Genomic DNA, 6,563 nt, shown 5'->3' with positions numbered 1-6,563 from the left:
TCCTTTGTTGTGTCTTTTTGCGGTGGAAGTAGGTAATGCTCAAGGGGGAGAAATATAATAAAAGAGAAGGTGGAAAGCTGACAGGCAGCAGCCCATTTCAGCTGACCAGCTTGCTTGCTTGGATAAATTTGTGTTCTGTCTCATCATTGAACCGCCACATATAGGCACCTGCGAATTTAGCAAGCAAACTGAGAGAGGATATAAAGGAAGCTTAACTCCTAATTATGTCAAGGGCTCCAACAAGGCCTACACCTCCCACCACAACAATAATGAAAAGGAGTACTTGTGGCACCTTAGAGACTAACAAATTTATTTGAGCATAAGCTTTCCTGAGCTACAGCTCACTTCATCGGATGCATTCAATGGAAAATACAGTGGGGAGATTTATATACACAGAGAACATGAAACAATGGGTGTTACCATACACACTGTAACAAGAGTGATCAGGTAAGGTGAGCTATTACCAGCAGGAGAGTGGGGGGGGGGGGGCGGGAAACCTTTTATAGTGATAACCAAGGTGAGCCATTTCCAGCAGTTGACAAGAACGTGTGAGGAACAGTGGCGGGGGGCGGGGGGGAATAAACATGGGGAAATAATTTTACTTTGTCTAATGACACATCCACTCCCAGTCTTTATTCAAGCCTAAGTTAATTGTATCCAGTTTGCAAATTAATTCCAATTCAGCAATCTCTTGTTGGAGTCTGTTTTTGAAGTTTTCTTTGTTGAAGAATTGCCACTTTTAGGTCTGTAATCGAGTGACCAAAGAGATTGACATGTTCTCCGACTGGTTTTTGAATGTTATAATTCTTGATGTCTGATTTTTGTCCACTATGGATGTAGAAGCCCTCTACACCAACATTCCACACAAAGATGGACTACAGGCTGTCAGGAACGCCACTAGCTGTCACCTTCAGCCCCCAACTAAAACCTCTCCAACGCATCATCAAGGATCTACAACCTATCCTGAAGGATGACCTATCACTCTCACAGATCTTGGGAGAAAGTCCAGTCCTTGCTTACAGACAGCCCCCCAACCTGAAGCAAATACTTACCAGCAACCACTCACCACACAACAAAAACACTAACCCAGGAACCTATCCTTGCAACAAAGCCCGTTGCCAACTGTGCCCACATATCTATTCAGGGGACACCATCACAGGGCCTAATCACATCAGCCACACTATCAGAGGCTCGTTCACCTGCACATCTACCAATGTGATAGATGCCATCATGTGCCAGCAATGCCCCTCTGCCATGTACGTTGGCCAAACTGGACAGTCTCTATGTAAAAGAATGAAAGGCACAGTTTGACAACAAAGGCACTCAGCCAGGTTTATTCCCCCCTAGACACAGTCTCAGCACCCTGGCTCTGTGGTTACAGGTACACTGACATCTAAGTGCCTACTAGCAAGGAATGTCTCAGTCTGCTGTCCCCCAGGCTGAACAAAGGCTTAAGGCGAAGTACCCTGACATTTATAGGCTGAGACAAACTAACACAAACAACTTACACAGCGCCATACGTATTTCATGACATCTCCCCTTGTTCCTGAGATCTTGAACCAAACATCCCTATTCATTATTTTGTCAGACCATCTTTTCTTGTACTATATGGCAATGTATGCGTCCTCGCTGCAATATATTTACATAAACAGCTAGTGCCTAGTACACTAGCGACAACTTTGCCAAATTCATGTTCCAGACAGCGAACACGTAAGCATCTGCTTTATTATATGGCCTGACTTTGGTTCACAGCCTCTGGTTCAGGCCTTAGATCTTGCACCAGGCCCAGTGCTCCAGGCTCTCTTTACTACACCTGTGTCTTCCCAAGTGGGGCAATTCTCCCGAGAAATAGTCTGCCCCCTGCATGGCCCTGCCCAGGACTGGATTGTCAGAGGGCTCAGCCCCCTCCTTGGCTGCACTTAGAGCTGGGAGTGCCTAGTGCCTCTGGGGATCAGCCCAGATGGGTCCTGACATAAGACAGAACGTTGAATTTTTTTCCTCTTTCTGGGTCTGTGCAAGGAAAATAGTTTTTCTCTGTGCAATGGCCAGAAGGTGGCAGCACAGGCTCAGGGAGTGGGAAACTTGAACAGAGACCTGACTCAGCTCCAGTCACTTGTGCTGCAAATAGATATTGGTGGAATAGGGAGGAAAATGGGACATTGATTCCCTCCAGGCAGGTTCTGCTGCTTTCCCAGCTGAGTCCTGCCAATCCCAGCAAGATGTGAGAACAAAGCCCTGCCCTGAATAACTCTTGGGTACAGGCTCTTTTCTCAGACGCAGCTTCAAATGTTACTTGTTTGCAGCTCAACCAGTGCTTTCACCTGTGCCCCACACCCTGAGAATGTGCAGCGATGCTGCAGGTGAAGAAGTTGCTGTGTAGGTAGGTTTGAGGGGTGTAGGAGAGAAGGTGGGTGCAGTAGTATCTAGATGGTGCCAGACAATGTAACTTAAACGTCACAGCACCAACCTCCCTGTCAACCACCAATGGGCCTGATACCTTTAATCATGTTTGAATTCTGTGGAGTGGAGGAGCAGGGATCCAGTCTCCTTGGGGAGGGTCTTTCTGGCAAGGTTTTTGTGTCTATGAAGCAATGAATGAGAGGTTGTCCCTAAACTGAAGGGGGAGGGGTTTTTTGGTAAGGAGGGTAGAAGAATATAAACATCCAGGGAGGATGAGGTTTGAACCAGTGATGAGCTGCCAAAATCTTAACAACCGGTTCCCTCCTCACCCCACAAGGGGGTCAAGGCCCACCCCTGACCCGCGGGACTCCTGCCCCAACCAACCCCCCGCGTTCCTTGATGCCCCCCACCCCAGAACCCTGTCCCCAACTGATCCCAGAACTGGGCAGGAGGGTCTTGTGGGCCACCATAGTGGGTGCCCACCCCACCCCTAAGAGCCCAAGGGGCCTGCTGGGGGGCAAGGTGGAGAGACCCAGTGGTGCTTACCTGGGGCAGCTCCCAGGAAGCATCTGGCAGGTCCCTCTGGCTCCTAGGGGCAGGGTAGCATAGCTAGGCGAAGAGCAGGGGGAGCGGCTGCTCCCCCCACTGATCACATCAAAAGTGGCACCTTACGCACTGACTCCGTGGGTGCTCCGGAGCTGGAGCACCCATGGGGAAAATTTGGTGGGTGCTCGGCAGCTCCCCTCCCCACACCCAGCCCCAGCTCACCTCTGCTCCACCTCCGCCTCCTCCCCTGAATGCGCAGCCCCGCTCTGCTTCTCCGCTCCCCCCCCCCGTGGCTTCCTGCGAATCAGCTGTTTGCGCGGGAAGCCTGGGAGGGCTGAGAAGCAGGCAGCGGCTTCACACTCAGGCCCAGGGAGGCAGAGGGGAGCTGGGGTGGGGAGCGGTTCTCCTGCACCCCCCCCGGGTTACCTGCTGTGGCGTGGGCGGCCCTCCTCGCACCCCCCCCCCACCCCAGCTCGCCTCCACGCCGCCTCCTGGGCCTGAGCGTGAAGCAGTCGCTTGCTTCTCAGCCCTCCCAGGCTTCCCACATGAACAGCTGATTCACGGGAAGCCCGGGGGGCAGAGAAGCAGAGCGGGGCGGCGCGTTCAGGGGAGGAGGCGGAGGCAGAGAGGAGGTGAGCTGGAGCCGGGCACGGGGCGGGGTGGGGAGCTGCTGGTGGGTGCTCTGCACCCACCGAATTTTCCCCGTGGGTGCTCGAGCTCCAGAGCACCCACGGAATCGGTGCCTAAGGTGCCACTTTTGGCCAGTTCTTAAATTTAGAAGCCCTTTTAGAACCAGTTGTCTCTCGCAGGACAACCGGTTCTAAAAGGGCTTCTAAATTTAACAACCGGTTCCAGCGAACCGGTGTGAACTGGCTCCAGCTCACCACTGGTTTGAACCCATGCATGTGAAGCAATGTGGATTAGATGGCTTGCACCTTAAGTACTCAAGCACTTCATTTGTAAAGGCACGGAAGTGAAAATCTATGGCCAGCAGAGTTAAGGACAATAAGAAGGAGTTTTTAAAAAAATCTATTAGGAATTAAAAGAATCCTGACAATGCGAGTGGTGTAGGGCCAAGTCTTAGCCCTGGTCTACACTAGGACTTTAGGTCGAATTTAGCAGCGTTAAATCGATGTAAACCTGCACCTGTCCACACGATGAAGCCCTTTTTTTCGACTTAAAGGGCTCTTAAAATCGATTTCCTTACTCCACCCCTGACAAGTGGATTAGTGCTTAAATCGGCCTTGCCGGGTCGAATTTGGGGTACTGTGGACACAATTCGACGGTATTGGCCTCCGGGAGCTATCCCAGAGTGCTCCATTGTGACCGCTCTGGACAGCACTCTCAACTCAGATGCACTGGCCAGGTAGACAGGAAAAGAACCGCGAACTTTTGAATCTCATTTCCTGTTTGGCCAGCGTGGCAAGCTGCAGGTGACCACGCAGAGCTCATCAGCAGAGGTGACCATGATGGAGTCTCAGAATCGCAAAAGAGCTCCAGCATGGACTGAACGGAAGGTACGGGACCTGATCGCTGTATGGGGAGAGGAATCCGTGCTATCAGAACTCCGTTCCAGTTTTCAAAATGCCAAAACCTTTGTCAAAATCTCCCAGGGCATGAAGGACAGAGGCCATAACAGGGACCCGAAGCAGTGCCGCGTGAAACTTAAGGAGCTGAGGCAAGCCTACCAGAAAACCAGAGAGGCGAATGGCCGCTCCGGGTCAGAGCCCCAAACATGCTGCTTCTATGATAAGCTGCATGCCATTTTAGGGGGTTCAGCCACCACTACCCCAGCCGTGTTGTTTGACTCCTTCAGTGGAGATGGAGGCAACACGGAAGCAGGTTATGAGGACGAAGAAGATGATAGCTCACAGCAAGCAAGCGGAGAAACCGGTTTTCCCGAGAGCCAGGAACTGTTTCTCACCCTGGACCTGGAGCCAGTCCCCCCTGAACCCACCCAAGGCTGCCTCCTGGACCCGGCAGGCAGAGAAGGGACCTCCGGTGAGTGTACCTTTTAAAATACTACACATGGTTTAAAAGCAAGCATGTGAAAGGATTAATTTGCCCTGGCATTCGCGGCTCTCCTGGATGTACTTCCAAAGCCTTTGCAAAAGGTTTCTGGGGAGGGCAGCCTTATTGCGTCCTCCATGGTAGGACACTTTACCACTCCAGGCCGGTAGCATGTACTCAGGAATCATTGTACAACAAAGCATTGCAGTGTATGTTTGCTGGCATTCAAACAACATCTGTTCTTTATCGCTCTGTGTTATCCTCAGGAGAGTGAGATATCATTCATGGTCACCTGGTTGAAATAGGGTGCTTTTCTTCAGGGGACACTCAGAGGTGCCTGTTCCTGCTGGGCTGTTTGCCTGTGGTTGAACAGAAATGTTCCCCACTGTTAGCCACGGGGAGGGGGAAGGGTTGAGGGGGTAGTCACGCGGTGGGGGGGAGGCAAAATGTGACCTTGTAATGAAAGCACATGTGCTATGTATGTAATGTTAACAGCAAAGTTTACCCTGAAAGCCATTGTTTTATAAAATGTGTCTTTTTAAATACTGCTGTCCTTTTTTTTTCTCCACCAGCTGCATGTGTTTCAATGCTCACAGGATCTTCTCCTTCCCAGAGGCTAGTGAAGATTAGAAAGAAAAAAAAACGCACTCGTGATGAAATGTTCTCTGAGCTCATGCTGTCCTCCCACACTGACAGAGCACAAACGAATGCGTGGAGGCACACAATGTCAGAGTGCAGGAAAGCACAAAATAACCGGGAGGAGAGGCGGCGGGCTGAAGAGAGTAAGTGGCGGGCTGAAGAGAGAAAGTGGTGGGCTGAAGACAGGGCTGAAGCTCAAATGTGGCGGCAGCGTGATGAGAGGAGGCAGGATTCAATGCTGAGGCTGCTGGAGGATCAAACCAATATGTTCCAGTGTATGGTTGAGCTGCAGCAAAGGCAGCTGGAGCACAGACTGCCACTACAGCCCCTGTGTAACCAACCGCCCTCCTCCCCAAGTTCCATAGCCTCCACACCCAGACGCCCAAGAACGCGGTGGGGGGGGCCTCCGGCCAACCAGCCACTCCACCCCAGAGGATTGCCCAAAAAACAGAAGGCTGGCATTCAATAAATTTTAAAGTTGTAAACTTTTAAAGTGCTGTGTGGCATTTTCCTTCCCTCCTCCACCACCCCTCCTGGGCTACCTTGGTAGTCATCCGCCTATTTGTGTGATGAATGAATAAAGAATGCACGAATGTGAAGCAATAATGACTTTATTGCCTCTGACAGCGGTGATCGAAGGGAGGAGGGGAGGGTGGTTAGCTTACAGGGAAGTAGAGTGAACGAAGGGGCAGGGGGTTTCATCAAGGAGAAACAAACAGAACTGTCACACCGTAGCCTGGGCAGTCATTAAACTGGTTTTCAAAGTTTCTCTGATGCGCACCACGCCCTCCTGTGCTCTTCTAACAGCCCTGGTGTCTGGCTGAGTGTAACCAGCAGCCAGGCGATTTGCCTCAACCTCCCACCCCACCATAAACGTCTCCCCCTTACTCTCACAGAGATTGTGGAGCGCACAGCAAGCAGTAATAACAGTGGGAATATTGGTTTCGCTGAGATCTAAGCAAGTCAGT

This window comes from Chelonia mydas, chromosome 16 (assembly GCF_015237465.2).
Source record: "Chelonia mydas isolate rCheMyd1 chromosome 16, rCheMyd1.pri.v2, whole genome shotgun sequence".
NCBI lineage: Eukaryota > Metazoa > Chordata > Testudines > Cheloniidae > Chelonia > Chelonia mydas.
The sequence above is the reverse complement of the archived record's forward strand: the minus strand, read 5'-3'. Positions refer to the sequence as shown.